This window comes from Ahaetulla prasina, chromosome 4, assembly GCF_028640845.1.
Source record: "Ahaetulla prasina isolate Xishuangbanna chromosome 4, ASM2864084v1, whole genome shotgun sequence".
NCBI lineage: Eukaryota > Metazoa > Chordata > Lepidosauria > Squamata > Colubridae > Ahaetulla > Ahaetulla prasina.
Genome location: NC_080542.1, coordinates 84,869,718 through 84,888,557, shown reverse-complemented (window position 1 = coordinate 84,888,557; position 18,840 = coordinate 84,869,718).

Genomic DNA, 18,840 nt, shown 5'->3' with positions numbered 1-18,840 from the left:
AAATGTACAATTGAACCTTTTGTGCCTCACCCGCCCTCCTCTCCGCAGCCAGGCCCCTCCCATCTCCTGCTATCTGAGTCAGAATCTGATAATGAAGAGGAACGGCCTGGCATGCCTCCAGCCCCCAGTCCTGGCACCATGCCTGGACAGAATGTCAGGAATGAGCAAACAAACCTCCCTTCTACAGCATGTGAGCACGAAGCCAGCCACGTGCTAGAATTGCCAGCAGCAGATCAGGAGGATGGAAAGTCACAGTGGACGGATCCCTGCTTCTGGAGAATGGAAAGGCGATGTCAGCAAAAGGAAGGGAGGGCAGGCCTGGATAAGTGCTGAGTCATTGAGCCACATCCCATGGCCTATATAAAAGACCAGCTTGAGTCAAGCAATTTGAGTCAAGCAAAGTCTCATCTGGCTTGCTGAAGTCACACCTTGGATTCCTGCCTGCCCTGAGAACTCTGAAAGGAATTTGGCAAAGCTGCAGAGGCTTCGTGGCCACACTTGATACAGACTTCCCAGACCCAGCCGTCGGAGGGGGAATGGGACAGGACATCTTGCTTGACTCCCACACTTTACCATCTACACCACAAGATGGATCAGCAGCAGCTGGAGCAGATTGTGCAGCAGCTATGAGCAGATAACCAGCTGCTGCAACAGGAAGTCGCCCAGCTGACTGCTCAACTGGCTGCTGGGAGTGCCCCAGCAGTCCAACCTCCTCTTCCTCCTCCTTCTCCTCCTTAGCGCCACAGCCCGGTACCGGTGCCGGAGAAATTCTCTGGGCGGATGGAGATGTTCCCAGCTTTCATGGCCCAGTGCCAGACCTACATGGCGATGTGGCCGGGGGACTTTCCTGATGACCGGGCCAGGGTGGCCTTCGTCATGAACCTGTTGTCTGGCCAGGCCGCTCAGTGGGCCACGCCCTTAGTGCTCCAGGACAGCCCCTTGCTGTCGGACTACCAGGGGTTCTGGGGGCAACTGCGCCTCATGTATGAGGACACCGTGCGGGCCCTGACGGCCGCCCGGGGCTTAGCAGAAATCCAACAAGGACCATACCCCCTCGGGAGTACATCGCCAAATTCCAGTTGCTGTGCCACGATTCGGACTGGAACGACACGGCACTGGCGGATGTGTTCCAGAGGGGCCTTTCAGAGGAGCTCCAGGATGAGCTGGCCCGGGTGGAGGCTCCACAGACCCTTGTTGACCAGGTGCCCCTCTGCCTGCATCTTGACACCTGTCTCCAACAACACCTGTCCCATCACTGCCAGCAACCGTCAATGACAGCCGCGCTCCCCCGACCTGTGCCGACCCCATCCCGGGCCGCCCTGCGCTTCGTGGCTGCCGAAGAGGAGCCCATGGAGTTAGGAGCGGCCAGGCCTTGCCTGACAGCCCAGGACTGGAGCCGGAGGTGCCAAGGAGGGTTGTGCTTGTACTGTGGGGAGCCTGGCCATTTCGCCGCCGCATGGCCCAAGAAGTGCAGCGGAGCACGCGCGCCCATCCCGGAAACCTGGCCTGGCCAGTCAGGAAACGGGGCAGACCCGGCCTCGGGAAAACCCTAGGCCGGGCACAGACCAAGCCCCCGCCAGACGTGGCCAACATGGCCCCCTCGGCACCCCTTGGACACCCGGGTGTGGTTGGGTGACCGGCTGGGGATCCCGGCGCACGCACTGGTGGACTCGGGGACCACCACAAACTTTATGGACCGGGCCTTCATGGACCATTTTAGGGTCCCCTTGGTACCGGTGGACCCTCCAATGAGTGTTGAGACCATCGACGGATGGAGCTGGTGGCCGGACCCATTAACTTCACCACGCAGCCCTTGCGCCTCATCATTGGGGACCACGAAGAGGTGATTCGCTTCTACGTGACGGCGGACCTCCACTTCCCAGTGATCCTTGGACTGGCCTGGCTACGGACTCACGACCCTCAGGTGGCCTGGTCATGGAACACCATCTCGTTCCCCAGCCTGCAGTGCGTCGACCACATCCACCACATCTGTGTTGGCCAGGACATCTTCACCCCGGCCATCGCCGTGCCTCCTGAGCTGCGGGACTTCGCTGACGTCTTCAGTGAGAAGGTGGTGGACCACTTGCCCCCGCATCAGCCCTACGACTGCCCCATGGACCTGCAGCCCGGTGTCCCACTGCCAATGGGACACCTGTACTCCATATCCGAGCCTGAGTTGGCCTCCCTCAGGAACTTCCTGGACAAAAACTTGGCCCGAGGGTTCATCTGGCCTTCCAAGTGCCCTCTGTCGGCCCCGGTCCTCTTCGTGAAGAAGAAGACATGGGATTTGCGCCTGTGTTGCGACTACTGCCAGCTGAACATTGCTACCCCCTGCCGCTCATCCCGGAGCTGATGGACAGGCTGTGGGAGGCCTCGGTCTTCACCAAGCTCGATCTCTGGGGGGCCTACAACCTGGTGCGGATGCATGAAGGGGACGAGTGGAAGACAGCGTTTGGCACCCGGTACGGATGCTATGAGTACACAGTCATGCCGTTCAGGTTGACCAACGCCCCCACTGTCTTCCAACACTTTATGAACGACGTGTTCCGGGACATGTTGGATCGGTTCGTGGTGATCTACCTGAACGACATCCTGATCTACTCCCGGTCCAGGGAAAGTCACCTCCAGCACCTTCGTCTGGTCCTGCAGCACCTGCAGGAGCACCAGCTCTACGCCAAACTGGAGAAGTGCTTTTTCCTCCGGATGTCCATCAAGTTCCTCGGACACATCCTCTCGTGACATCATGGACCCGCGCAAGGTGGAGGCCCTGTGGGATCGTCATGGACCCGTGCAAGGTGGAGGCCCTGTGCAGCTGGGAAGCCCCGCATCGGGTGAAGGATTTCCAGTGGCTGCTAGGCTTCGCCAATTACTACTGGACCTTCATCCCGGGCTTCGCCACGCTTATTTATTTATTTATTTATTTATTTATTTATTAATCATACTTTTATACCACACCATCTCCCATAGGACTTAGGGCGGTTCACAGGCATATTAAAAAACAACAATATAATAAATAACCAATTTAAAAACCCAATTAAAAACAAAATATTATAATAGCCAAATCACTAAAACGGTAAAAACCGATTAAAAACCCATTAAAATTTAACTAAAATATTTTATTCTTAGGCTAGTCCAGCTCGCTGAAATAATAAAGTCTTCAGTTCATGCCTGAAGGTCCGGAGGTCAGGGAGTTGCCGTAACCTGGGAGGAAGCTCGTTCCACAGGGCCGGTGCTGCCACACAGAAGGCCCTCCCCATGGGGGTCGCCAACCTACATTGCTTGGTCGACGGCACCCTGAGGAGGCCCACTCTGTGGGAGCGCACTGGTCATTGGGAGGCAATCGGCGGCAGAAGGAGGTCTCGTAGATATCCCGGTCCTAAGCCATGGAGCGCTTTAAAGATGGTGACCAAAACCTTGAATTGCACCCAGAAGGCTACTGGCAGCCAGTGTAGGCCGCGCAGGATGGGTGTTATATGGGAGCAACGCGGTGCTTCCTCATCACCCGCGCGGCCGCATTCTGGACTAACTGGAGCCTCCTGGTGTTCTTCAAGGGGAGCCCCATGTAGAGAGCATTGTAATAGTCCATGCGGGAAGTGACGAGGGCGTGAGTGACCGTGCGCAAGGCGTCCCGGTCAAGGAAGGGGCGCAACTGGCGAATCAGGTGAACCTGATAGAATGCTTCCCTGGCGACGGCTGTCAAATGTTCCTCTAAGGACAACCGATCGTCCAGGAGAATGCCTAAGTTGCGCACTCCTCCCCTGGGGGTCAGTACTTCCCCCCCCCCCACAGTCAGCAATGGTGTAAGCTGACTGTACCGGGACGCCGGAACCCACAGCCACTCTGTCTTGGAAGGGTTGAGTCGGAGCCTGTTCCTTTCCATCCAGACCCGCACGGCCTCAAGACACTGGCCCATCACCTCAACGGCTTCGTTGGGGTGGTTCAGGGTGGAAATGTACAGCTGTGTATCATCAATGTACAGATGATAATCCACCCCGAAACCACGGATAACCTCACCCAGCGGCTTCATATAGATGTTGAACAGGAGAGGCGAGAGAACAGACCCCAGAGGCACCCCACAAGTGAGGTGCCTTGAGGTCAATCTCTGCCCTCCTGCCAACACCGTCTGCGAACAGTCAGAGAGATAGGAGGAGAACCACTGATAGACAGTGCCTCCCACCCCCAATCCCTCCAACTGCCGCAGCAGGATACCATGGTCGATGGTATCAAAAGCCGCCGAGAGATCTAATAGAACCAGGACAGAGGAACAACCCCTGTCCCGGGCCCTCCAGAAGTCATCCACCAACGCGACCAAAGCCGTCTCCGTGCTGTATCCGGGTCTGAAACCGGACTGGAACGGGTCTAGATAGACAGTTTCCTCCAGGTATTGAGGAAGCTGATATGCCACCACACTCTCAACAACCTTCGCCAAAAAGCGAAGGTTGGAGACTGGACGATAGTTCGCTAATACAGCCAGGTCCAGGGAGGGTTTCTTAAGGAGGGGTCTCACCACCGCCTCTTTCAAGGCAGCAGGGAAAACACCCTCAAACAAAGAAGCGTTGGTAACTCCCAGGAGCCAGCCTCGTGTGACCTCCCGTGTGGCCAGTACCATCCAGGAGGGACACGGGTCCAATAAACGTGGTGGGATTCAACCTACCCAACAACCTGTCCATGTCATCAGGAGTCACAGGATCGAACTCAGCCCAGATAACATTCTCAAGACTTGTCCCCGCCATCCCACTTGGATCTATCCAATCAGTGTCCAAGCCATCCTGAATCTGAGCGATGGATCCGCTCACCCAGCTCCTCCAGAAGAAGGTCCCGTTCCAGTGGGGTCCCCCGCAGCAGGAGGCCTTCACAGCTCTCAAGAAGGCCTTCATCATGGAGCCCATCCTGAGACATCCCGACCCGCACCAGCCTTTCGTGGGGGAGACGGATGCCTCCAACGTCGCCTTCAGAGTTGTGCTGCTACAGGCCCCAGCGGATAGTGGCACTCTTTTTCCCTGTGCTTACTATTCGCGGAAACTCAATCCTTCCAAGCGCAACTACACCATCTGGGAAAAGGAGTTGCTGGCTATCAAGGCTGCATTCGAGGCATGGCGGCACCACCTGGAGGGGGCCCGGCATCAGGTGGAGGTCCGAACAGACCATCGGAACCTAGAGCACCTCACCACGGCTCGGAAGTTGAACCAGCGGCAGATCCGGTGGTCACTGTTCTTCGCCCGGTTCAACTTCCGCGTAGCTTACATCCCCAGCAGCCACAACCGGAGGGTGGATGCTCTGTCCCGTAAGCCGCAGTACCTGAGCGCCCAGGAACCGGTGGACTTACAGGCCCGGGTGCGAGAGGCGCAGCACCAAGACGCCTGGTCTCAGCAGCGGCAAGTGGAGGCGGGTCCCATGTCTCCGTGGACATTGGAGGAGGACATGCTCAAGTTCCAGGGGCAGTTGTATATGTCCACAGGACCTCTCCGGGCCCTTGTCCTGGCCCAGTGCCATGACAACCCTACCGCAGGCCATTTCGGGTCCTTCAAGACCCTCAACCTGGTGACGTGGACTTTCTGGTGGCCCTGGGTGCGGCATGACATCCATGCCTATGTGATGTCCTGCGTTCCATGCCGGCAAGTCAAGGCCGCCACGGGGGCCCCTCCCGGTCTCCTCCAGCCCTTGCTGACTCCTGACGGACCCTGGGGGGTGATTTCCATGGACTTCCTGACAGACCTGCCGCTGTCCTTGGGGTTCACCACGGTGCTGGTGGTGGTGGACATGCTCACCAAGATGGTGCACTTCATCTCATGCCGCGGGCTGCCCACCACCGCTAATAATAATAATAATAATAATAATAATAATAATAATAATAATAATAATAATAATAATAATAATAATAATAATAATAATAATTTACTTTTTATACCGCCCTTCTCCCGAAGGACTCAGGGCAGTGAACAGGCAGATAAAATAATACAATATAAGACAGCCCATCTCTTCCTGCAGCACGTCTTCCGCCTCCACAGTCTGCCAGACAGGGTGGTTGCGGACCGTGGGGTGCAGTTCACGGCTCGTTTTTGGAAGAGCCTGATGGCCGCATTGGAGGTGCAGGTGTGCCTGTCGTTGGCGCACCATCCGGAGATCAACGGCGGGACGGAGAAGGTCATTGGCATCCTGGAACAGTACCTCCAGTGCTTCGTGAACCAGTAGCAGGACAACTGGCCCGAATACCTGTCCCTGGCAGAGTTCGCCTTCAACAACTCCCAGCACAACTCCACCCAGACAACCCCGTTCCTGGCCAACATGGGGTACCATCTGCGGCTCTTCCCTCTGGCTCCCCCAGACTCCCCAGTTCCCGAGACACAGACCTTCCTCTCCGAGTTGCACGCGGTCCAGCAGATGGTGCATCGGCAGTTGAATTGGGTGAAGGAGGACTACAAGTGGGTCGCTGACCGCTCCTGACGGACAACGCCCCCGCTGGCAGTCGGAGACTGTGTGTGGCTCTCCACGAAGCATCTCCCGTCCGACCGGCCGGCGAAGAAGCTGGACCACCGGTTCATCGGTCCATTCCCCGTCGAGGCAATCATCAATCCGGTGGCCTACCGGCTGACCCTGCCGCGATCCATGCAGATCCATCTCGTCTTCCACCAATTTTTGCTGGACCCTGAGGCCTCGCCGTGTCCCCTCCAGCACTGCCCGGTGCCGTCAACAAGGACGGGGCAGAGGAGTACGAGGTGCACAGCATACGTGACTCCCGCTGGCTGAAGGGGCGCTTCCAATACTTGATTGCGTGGAAGGGGTATGGGACCAAGTTCATCTGGGTCAACGCCTCCGACGTCCATGCCCCAGACCTGGTGCAGGCCTTTCATGAGCAGAACCCAGCCCGACCGCATCCCGATCGTCAGCCCCGGGGAAAAGGCCCTGCGGTGAGGGATAATGTTGTGCTTCACCCGTCCTCCTTTCCGCAGCCAGGCCCCTCCTATCTCCTGCTATCTAAGTCAGAGTCTGATAATGAAGAGGAACAGCCTGGCATGCCTCCAGCCCCCAGCCCTGGCACCATGCCTGGACAGAATGTCAGGAATAAGCAAACAAACCTCCCTTCTACAGCGTGTGAGCACGAAGCCAGCCACGTGCTAGAATTGCCGGAAGCAGATCAGGAGGATGGAAAGTCATAGTGGACGGATTCCTGCTTCCGGAGAATGGAGAGGCAACGTCAGCAAAAGGAAGGGAGGGGCAGGCCTGGATAAGTGCTGAGCCATAGAGCCACACCCCATGGCCTATATAAAAGACCAGCTTGAGTCAAGCAATTTGAGTCAAGCAAAGTCTCATCTGGCTTGCTGAAGTCACACCTTGGATTCCTGCCTGCCCTGAGAACTCTAAAAGGAATTTGGCAAAGCTTCAGAGGCTTCGTGGCCATGCTTGATACAGACTTCCCAGACCCGGCTGTCGGAGGGGGAGGGGACACGACAGAACCCATCCACACTACCCTATACAATGCTGTTACAAATCTAGGTCTTGATCAACTAGTAACTAACAATACAAGACGCAACAACTGCCTTGACTTCATCTTCTGCAACAACGCAAACTCAATTTATGGACTACAAATAAAAGAACCCTTTTCCAACAGTGACAACAGCATGATAAACTTTTGTCTCAATATACGCTCTTATAAAAATCTTCATAATAATGGTATTCCAAACTACAATTTCAAAAAAGCCAACTATGAACTTATAAACACCGACCTTTCATATCTTGACTGGCAAAATCTGTTCTCAACCTGTATCACTGCTGAAGACCACTATAGAGTTTTCCTACTTGAAGTCAATAGAGTCATTAAACTATATGTACCACAAACCACCACCAAAATCAGGAAAAACAAATTACCCATATCAATAAAAAAGCTCCAATCCAAAAAGAAATCCCTCTGGCGAAGAAACAAAACTGGCTATGTAAGCAACTTCAGAAACTGCTACAAAAATATATGCAACCAAATAAAAAATGAATGCATCAATTACCACACCAAACAAGAAGAAGACCTTCTGTGCACAAAATCCAATCGTGCTTTTTATAATTTTGTGAACAACAAACTTAAAGACTCGAGATCCATCCCACCACTAAAAGGATCTAACGGCAAAGAATATAATGATGAAACAGTTAAAGCAAACCTCTTTAACACATTCTTCAGCTCAGTCTTTGTTAATAGTAATGGCTCATACCCAACATTCCCCAACCGCACCAGAAACGACCTAACACATATAGATTTCACTGAAGAAAATGTTGAAAAGGCCCTTCGCAAACTGAAACCATCTCTATCTATTGGACCTGATAGTCTATGTTCATACTTCTTAAAAAAGCTTTCCACTAACTTAGCAGAACCCCTAAGCATAATCTTTGAAAAAGCTTTCACGACCAGCTCCCTTCCCAAACTTTTGTCACCAGTCACGGTCATCCGTGTCTTCAAAAAAGGAAACCCCAGCCTAGTTGAAAATTACAGACCTCTTACAGATCTCTTTATGCTGCGTCATTTGCAAAGTAATGAAATCAATCATCAACCAATCCATTACCCTCCACCTAGAAACAAACAACCTACTCTTTAATAAACAATTTGATTTCAGAAAAAAATTATCCTGTAATTTACAACTTCTACACTGCAAAAACATATGGACTACAAATCTTGATCAGAGCAAAGCAATAGATGCAATTTACATAGACTTCTGTAAAGCTTTTGATTCAGTGGTACATGACAAACTTCTCCTAAAACTAAAATCCTATGGCATCTCCGGACCCCTCCACAATTGGATAACAGCGTTCCTGTCAAACAGACAACAAGTGGTCAAAATAGGCAGTGCCCTATCAAATCCTGTTCCTGTCAATAGAGGCGTTCCCCAAGGCAGCGTTCTTGGACCAACACTCTTCATATTATACAAAAATGATCTCTGTGACCATATTATAAGCAATTGTGTTCTCTTCGCTGATGATGTTAAACTATTTAACACTACTAACAATACAGCTACTCTTCAAAAAGACCTTGACTTTGTGTCGGAATGGTAAAAAACTTGGCAACTCCAAATCTCAACCAACAAATGCTCTGTTTTACACATTGGAAAAAAGAATCTGAACACTAAATACAAGCTCGAAGGACACTACCTTACAGATGACCCCCACCCCATCAAAGACCTTGGAGTTTTCATATCCAATGATCTAAGTGCCAAAGCCCACTGCAACTATATCGCAAAAAAGGCTTTAAGAGTTGTAAACTTAATCTTGTATAGCTTCTTCTCCAGAAACACTACACTAGTAACCAGAGCATATAAATCATTTGCTAGACCAATTCTTGAATACAGCTCGCCTGTCTGGAACCCATATCACATTTCAGACATCAATACAATTGAACGTGTCCAGAAATATTTTACAAGAAGGGTTCTCCACTCCTCTGATTACAACAAAATACCTTATGCCACCAGACTTGAAATCCTGGGTTTAGAAAATTTAGAACTCTGCCGCATTCAACATGTCCTGAGCTTAACTCATAGAATCATCTATTACAACGTCCTTCCTGTTGAAGACTACTTCAGCTTCAATCACAATACACAAGCACACAATAGATTTAAGCTTAATGTGAACCGCTCCAATCTTGATTGCAGAAAATATGACTTCAGAAACAGAGTTGTTAATGCCTGGAATGCACTACCAGACTCTGTGATCTCTTCCCAAAATCCCCAAAGCTTTAACCAAAAACTATCTACTATTGACCTCACCACATTTCTAAGAGGTCTGTAAGGGGCGTGCATAAGAGCACCAATGTGCCTACCATTCCTGTCCTAATGTTCCCTTTGATTGTATACAATTTCATATAGTTATTACATACTTATGGTTATATATATATATATGCTTATATATCGTATAGTTATTTCATGCTTATGCTTATATATAATGTTGTGACAAATAAAATAAATAAAATAAATAAAAATAAGTATTTGTATTGAAGATGTTTTTATGTATGTCTGTCTAAAAAAAATTTTTTTTAAAAAATGCCAATAAATTTTTTGCGGACCTCCAAAATTTTCTCTCAGACCACCGGTGGTCCACCAGTTGGTGACCGCTGTTTTAGATGATGCCATAAAGAAAATAAAGCATGTAAATCATTTTAAAATTTTTATTGATAAGATACGCTCCGTTTTCCAACAATCCAATAAAAACTGAATTGAACTTGACGAAATATCTGAAGAATTTGAAATTAACATCATAAGAATTGGTCAAGTTTTTGGGTCAAGATGGGCTGCCTATAGTGTGAGGGCAACCATAGCTGTGTGGCATGCTTATCCTGTGCTACATCAATATTTTCATGCAAATGCAAAATACTGAGATATGGCTGCCCGTCTGGAAAATAAACATTTCTTAAATGATTTGGCGTTGATAGACATTTTGGAAGAAATTTCACTTCTTTCAACTGCACTGCAAGCACGCAATATGGAAATAATAAAAGCTGAAAAACTGGTGAGAAGATCAATAAAGGCACTTGAACTGCTAACAAAGGGAAAGGGCCCATACAAAAGAAAAGTTAAAGGACTAATTACCTCAGAAACCTTCAGGAATATAAAATTCACAGAAAACCATCGATTTGTTGGTCTTCATTGAGAAAGAATTTTACAAAGTATCATCAAAAATTTACAGAAATAACTGATGGACTATGAGCATTTAAAAAGTGGGAACCAACTGTATGACACCACAAATAAACTATAGTTTCTACAGTTTTTGGTGCCAGAGCACTGGGATTTTGAAGAAATAGTCATTCCATGGGCAGCAGCGAAGAACAACTGCGCACATTTAGTGACATTTTCAGTTACAACATTGACATCAACAACTATAGAGATTTTGTGGAGTAAAAAATTCGAAGAGGTATGCAATTTCTGACAGTATCAAAAAAGCAAAAGATATTGGCAGAACAATTGCAGTGAGTTCTGCAGAAATGGGCCGTGGATAGCTCAGGCTGTTAGGAGCCTGTTATTAGAACACAATAGCCTGCAATTACTGCAGGTTCAAGCCCGGCCCAAGGTTGACTCAGCCTTCCATCCTTTATAAGGTAGGTAAAATGAGGACCCAGATTGTTGGGGGGGCAATAAGTTGACTTTGTAAATATACAAATAGAATGAGACTATTGCCTTATACACTGTAAGCCGCCCTGAGTCTTCGGAAAAGGGCGGGATATAAATGTAAATAAAAATAAAAAATAAAAAAATAAAAAAATGGAAAGGGTTTTTTTTGAAAATGAACCTGATATGTTCAGAGAGCAGAAGTCACCTAGCTGTTTCCAATCAAACCAACCTCAGGACCATCAATGTTACCGGACTACCTCTTCCAAAATGGGACCCTATTCCTGCAGTGAAAAAATGGTTCAAAGAACACGATCGCTCAGCCAGTGATTAAGTGCAAGAAAAGTGGAAGTGAGGAGAGTGTCACTGAAATATTATGTGGAAATGTCTCAAAGCTAAAGACGACTAACAGTTTTATGTAAGTATTTATGTACCTCTTTTATTGTTTTTTTATTGTTTCGTGTATTGTTTCGTGTTATTCTTATTTACGTATTAAATGGTTAAATTTGTATATCATGTTATATCTCCTTGTAGGTCATTATTATCATTGGTGCAAGAAGCGATGTTGAAGACAACACTTTTATTGCTCTTCTCTAAATATTTGTGTACCTCTTATTGTTTGGTGTACTTTGTTTATTATTTAAGTATTGATTGTATGAAATAATTGGTATATCTTCTTTTTGTAGGTCAAAAAAGGGCAAAGAAGTGACGTTGACTTGGCCATATGCACACGGTCACCTGACCACCAAGCCACACCCACCCGGTTACCTGACCACCAAGCCATGCCCACCAATTAAGCTACGCCCACAGAACTGGTAGCGAAAATTTTTAGATTTCACCCTTGGCTCTGATGATTCCAGCTGAGCTGCCTGATCATCAAAGGCTTTTTTTTTACTTTAAAAATTTTTTTTACAACCTCTTTGGCTGAAGAGGTTGTAAAAAAATGCTTTTAAAAGGTAAAAAAGGCTCTGATGATCACAGCTGAGCCGCACAATCATCAGAGGCTTTTCTTTTACTTTTAAAAGCATTTTTTAACAACCTCTTTGGCTGAATAGGGAGAGGGGGTGTAGTCAGCATCCTGGCGGAACAGCAAATTCTGAAGGTCCAGAAAGATGCCGAATCCTAGCTGATTGAGGGGGTCTCCAGGGATCATAGCTGTCCTGTAGGGACAGTGAAGAACGGAGGTGCAGGCAGGAACAAACAGGGGAATCGCAAATCCCCTGAAGTGCCTGTAACAGTGTCCGATCCAGCAGCAAAGGAAGGCAGCCATAGGAGCTGTCAACAGCCAGGGTGGCCACACAGAAGAAGGAAAGGAAAGAAAGCAAGGTGATCATTTGGGTGAGAACAGATGTCTTGGTAACAAGATTCCTCTGAAACCATCCCTATCTATAGGACCTGATGGACTATGTGCATACTTCTTAAAAAAGCTTTCCACTAATATAGCAGAACCCCTAAGCATAATCTTTGGAAAAGCCTACACGACCAGTTCCCTTCCCTGTGTTTAACACACAGAATCATCTATTGCAATATCTTTCCTGTAAAAGACTATTTCAGCTTCAATCGCAATAATACAAGAGCAAACAATAGATTCAAACTTAATCTTAACCGCTTCAACCTCGATTGCAGAAAATATGACTTCTGTAACAGAGTTGTTAATGCTTGGAACTCACTACCTGACTCTGTAGTCTCTTCTCAAAATCCCAAAAACTTCAGCCAAAAACTATCTACTATTGACCTCACCCCATTCCTAAGAGGACTATAAGGGGCGTGCATAAGAACACAAAAGTGCCTACCGTTCCTGTCCTATTGTTCCCTTTCATTATATCAAATTAACATAGTTGCTGCATGATTTTGCTTATATATATGTTTTATGATGTGTTGTTTTATGTCAATGTTTGCTTAAACTTTTGTGACAAAATAAAATAAATAAATAAATAAAAAACTCCGCCGCCTTCGACAGGACCTGTGTTTAACTCATAGAATCATCTATTGCAATGTCCTTCCTGTTGAAAACTACTTCAGCTTCAATCACAACAATACAAGAGCAAACAATAGATTTAAACTTAATGTTAACTGCTTCAATCTTGATTTGCAGAAAATATGACTTCTGTAACAGAGTTATTAATACTTGAAACACACTACCTGACTCTGTGGTCTTTTCTCAAAATCCCCAAAGCTTTAACCAAAAACTATCTACTATTGACCTCATCTCATTCCTAAGAGGTCTGTACGGGGCGTGCATAAGAGCACAAATGTGCCTACCGTTCCTGTCCTATTGTTTCCTTTCATTATATCCAATTAATATAGTTATTACATACTTATGCCTATATATATGCTTATATATTATATAGTTATTTTCTTGCTTATGCTTATATATACTGTTGTGACAAAATAAATAAATAAAATAAAATAAATAAAAATCAAAAGAAGTAAAATGTATTGTTATAGTTAAAGGCATTTTAAGTGAACTGCAGTGCTATCTAGTGGTAAAAAAGAAATGTAATAGATATTTTGAATAGGAGATGAAAGTAGAATGACCTTGGACAATGTTTTGGAAAATAGCAAGAAATTATTGATAAGAAGTGGTCTTGTGATTTTTGTAACAGGAGACAGGAAAAATAAGAACAAAACTTTTTGTAAATTATTTGGAGTGAGCTTTCTGCTTTGGGGGTTTTTTCTTGTTTTTTTTTCTTTTTTCTCTCGATTGAAGGATTTACAAACGTTGGAAGATTTGGAATAGTGATATTCTGTTTCTTTCCTTGTTTTCCTTTGGGCTTCTTTCTTCTGGACTTTGTTCTTTGTTCCTCCTTTTTCCATTTTTGAAATTTTTCTCTGGAGAAGACATTTTACACATGCTCTATTTTTATTGAATGATTGGATATCCTGAAAATTTTTAATTGGTGAATTTTTATTGTTGCCTTGATTTGGCTTTTCCATTTTTCTATTTTGAAATATTTTTCTTCTTTTTTTCTTTCTGCCCCTTTTTGGCTTATTGGTTGACTGCTGATTCATTTTAGATATCTTGTTTTTTCTTTGCCCTAAACGGCCAATTTTCTTTAAATACAAGTGGATTAAGGTATCAAGAACCTGAAGAGATTGGCGATTTTGGGAATAGATTTGGTATTTGAGTCTGGAATTTGAACAAAGAAATAGCTGAAATTGGAGAATTGGACTATTTGGATTGTAAATTGGGTGGTGTGATCTGAAAAGACAAGATGGAAAAGGTGAAGAAAGCAACACAACACCTACCATCACTATCAATATCTACAAAGACGACAAAAACCACATCACAGCAAGAGAAAACTAACATGGACATAAAAAATATGCTACAGAATATACATGAAGACCTTAAGTCAAGAATAGATAAGGTGGATGAAAGAATGGGAAAAATGGAAGGAAACATGGAAAAAATGGAAGGAGAATTGAAAGAAGTTAAAGATATGATAGGGAAAAATGAACAACGACTGCAGTTAATGGAAGAAAAATCAGAGGCAGAGGAAAAAAATTGAAGAGATGGACTATAGACTTACAACATTGACAGAAATCAGGAAAAAACAATTATATCCCTCAAAGTAGATAAAGCTGATTATTATCTAAAATTCCAAAATATTTTTTCTTGGAATTTTTTTGTATTTTTTTTAAACAAACCACATACAATGTTTTTTGAACAAAATATCAGCCAGGTACATAATCAAATCCAATTCAATTTCCCCCCACCCTCTTGTATATTTTATCAATATATTTCCCTTCCCTCCTTTTTAATTTCACTATTTGCAAATTTCTAATATAAAATTGTAGTTTAACCCTCTTTCCTGAATTTAACTCTTTAATCAAGTCTATCCCCCCTTTTTTGCCCCCTTTCTTATCGCTCGCATCTATATTAAAACCCTATATTCCCATCTACTAATTTCTTTCTTTTCAATCTTTGTAACATCAACATCATAATCTCATTACATTTCAATAAACATTTTTTTAAAATTATTATTCTTAATCTTGTAAAAAGAAAAACAAATACAAAAAAGAAGAAAAAATGATATATGCTAACATTCATTATTTCAAAAAATCTCTTATGCATTAACTCTCCTCTCTTTAATATTTCAATCTTAATCTATATTAATTCCCTTCTTGTTTTTCTTTAAAATTTCTTGCTTACAACAATATATCTTATTTTTCAATCAATTTGGGAGGCATGGCATTTGCATTGCCATTTGCAATGAGACGGTCGCGAACCCTGGGAGCTCCGGGGGGAGCGCTGATATCCCCATCGTTATGGGGGTCCACAATGGACCATAGCTGTCCTGCAGGTACAGCAAAAAAGAAGGGACTGCCGGAGCGAAGTTGCAAATTTCCTGCAGCACCGGCCTTTTAGTCTTTGACCCAGCAATGAGGACCACAGCCATTACAAGCTGCCAAAGTCGGGACAGATTGTGCTGGAGGTTGAAGCAGTGAATTGGACAAAATATTGAAGCTGGGTGAGTGAACACCAACTCACGGTGAGGCACCTTAAAATTGATAACTGCAACAAAAATTTTAAAACCCTGGAATAGCAGCTAAATTGACAATGACTATTAATATAAATAGAATAAAAGAAACCAAAGCAGTACTCAAAGACCTGACAAAAATTTGATTTTTGAAATTGAAATCCAGATCCTTTAAACAAAAAGGGAAAAATGAAACCTTTAACTAAAGCTGAATTTGGACAATTTGGAAGCTTTTAATAATTGATTAAAGATCATAAAAAGGGGAAAAAGAGGGGGAAACCCAAGAATTTAAAATTTGACTTTGATGGAATATCTCCGACTTCCTTTTTCCTCTATGGATTGGAACTAAGTAAATTTTAAAATTTACTTGGTTCCAATCTTAAAATTTACAAGTTACTTGTCCTAGCTTCTGCCAACCTAGCAGTTTCGAAAGCACGTAAAAATGCGAGTAGAAAAAATAGGGACCACCTTTGGTGGGAAGGTAACAGCGTTCCATGCGCCTCTGGCATTGAGTCATGCCGGCCACATGACCACATGTCTTCGGACAGTGCTGGCTCTTCGGCTTTCAAACGGAGATGAACACCGCCCCCTAGAATCGGCAACGACTAGCACGTATGTGCGAGGGGAACCTTTACCTTTAAATTTTAAAATTAAAGCTATGGACTAATTGGAAAAAGTAAAAAATAAGTTGAAACAAAATAAGGCACGGCTCTAAGTAAAGGAAACAAAATGGATTCTTTTGTTAATTGTGTATTGTAATTGTGGACTGCAAAGTGACACCTAAAGGCAAAGAGGAACTACAAGTACTTTGGTCATTGCTGAAATCCTTCTACGGCTGTGATAAGACTGGTGAGAATTCTAAGGGAGGTCTCCATCAATAAGCTATTTGACCTTCACAAGAATAAGAGCTACAACTTCAAAGAATGAAGCAGAGAACAACTGAAAACAAGAGAGATACACAAATGATTTTTAAGCAAGGAATACCGGAAGGGGGGGGGTGCCCCTGATTGAAATGTGCCCACCAGGTTTCCGTGCATTTCATCAGCCGAGAGCCCAGGGTAGGGGTGGCGGGGTGGCGGTTATTATTAAGGAGGGTCTGCGACCGAGGAAGGTTACTGTACCACAGATAGCCAGATGTGGGTCCCTCTTTGTGAGGTGGGGTCAGGGGATAAGGTGGGTCTGTTGATCACGTACCTGGCTCCCTGCAGCATGACAGCAGCCCTGCCCGAACTGCTAGAGGTGATAGCCGAGCTGGTGGTTGATACCCCCAGACTTATGGTTATGGGGGATTTCAACCTGCCATCACTCAGTGAATCATCTGCTGCAGCTCGGGAGTTCATGGCTTCCATGATGGCCTTGGACCTGACCCAGTTAGTTGATGGTCCCACTCACATTGGGGAAAACACTCTGGACTTAATTTTTGTCTCTGGACAGTGGCTGAATGATTTTGAATTAAGGGATCTAGTTACTCTACCCTTGCCATGGTCAGATCATTTGCTCCTTCGGCTGGAGGTTCGAACCTCCAACCCTCACCGCAGGGAGATGGAACCGATGCGTTGGTTCCATCCCAGGCGCCTGATGGACCCGGAAAGATTCCTGACGGAGCTTGGGCCACTTCCTGAGGACCTAGCCCATGACTCGGCTGAAGAACTCGTCGCCGCCTGGGAAAGGGCGGCGGCAGGGGCCTTGGATCGCATTGTGCCTTTTCGGCCTCTGACCCGGCGCCGATCTTGACCAGCTCCTTGGTATTCCGAGGAGCTGAGAGAGATGAAGCGCCAGAAAAGATGCCTAGAGAGTGGTTGGAGGGCCAGCCGTTCTGAACCTGACTGAACACTAGTAAGTCTCATATTCAGACCTATCTAGTGGCAATAAGAGTGGCGAAGCATGAGTATTTATCCGCTCTTATTGCATCAGCAGATAACCGCCCAGCAGCCTTGTTTAGGGTGACCTGCTCCCTTCTTACTCAGGGGACTAGGGAAGATCCCTTGCAAGGTCGTGCTGAGGATTTTGAACAATATCTGCATGATAAAATCGCTCAGATTCGGGATAGGCTGGACACAGATTGGGTAGTTTCAGATGGGACGACGGAGGCGGATCTTGAGACGGTCATCTGGGAGGAGTTTGACACTGTGGCTCCCAAGGACATGGACAGGATACTTAGGAGGCTGAATGCAACCACATGTTTATTGGACCCGTGTCCCTCCTGGTTGGTACTGGCCACACAGGAGGTTACACGAGGCTGGCTTCAGGGAATTGTTAATACTTCTCTGAGGGAGGGTGTCTTCCCTACTGCCTTGAAAGAGGCTGTGGTGAGACCCCTCCTCAAGAAGCCCTCCCTGGATCCAGCTGTTTTATCGAACTATTGTCCGGTCTCCAACCTTCGTTTTTTGGCGAAGGTTGTTGAGAGTGTGGTAGCACATCAGCTCCCTCAGTACCTGGATGAATCTGTCTATCTGGACCCATTCCAGTCCGGTTTCCGGCCTGGGTACAGCACAGAGATGGCATTGGTCACACTGGTGGATGATCTCTGGAGGGCCCGGACAGGGGTTGTTCCTCTGCCCTGGTCCTATTAGATCTCTCAGCGGCTTTTGATACCATCGACCATGGTATCTTGCTGCGACAGCTGGAGGGGTTTGGAGTGGGGGGCACCGTTCTTCAGTGGTTCTCCTCCTTCCTCTCTGACCGGTCACAGACGGTGTTGGCAGGGGGGCAGAGATGGACCATGAGGCGCCTCTTGTGTGGGGTGCCTCAGGGGTCGGTTCTCTTGCCTCTCCTGTTCAACATCTATATGAAGCCGCTGAGTGAGATCATCCGTGGTTTTAGGATGCAGTGTGATGATACTCAGCTGTACATTTCCACCCCTAACCACCCCAGCGAAGCCATTGAAATGTCCTGGTGTCTGGAGGCCGTGCGGGTCTGGATGGGGAAAAACAGGCTCCGACTCAACTGGCCAAGACCGAGTGGCTGTGGATGTATAATCAGCTGATGCCATCGCTGACTGTGGGGGATGAATCATTGGCCCCCACAGACAGGGTCCGCAATCTGGGCATCCTTCTGGATGCACAGCTGTCATTGGAAGAGCATATGACGGCCATCGCCAGAGGAGCTTTTTATCAGGTTTGCCTGATTTGCCAGTTGCATCCCTTCTTAGACCAGGATTCCTTATGCACAGTCACTCATGCCCTCATCACTTCCCATCTGGACTACTGCAACGCTCTCTACATAGGGTTCCCCTTGAAGAGCACCCAAAGACTCCAGCTGGTTCAGAATGCGGCTGCGTAGGT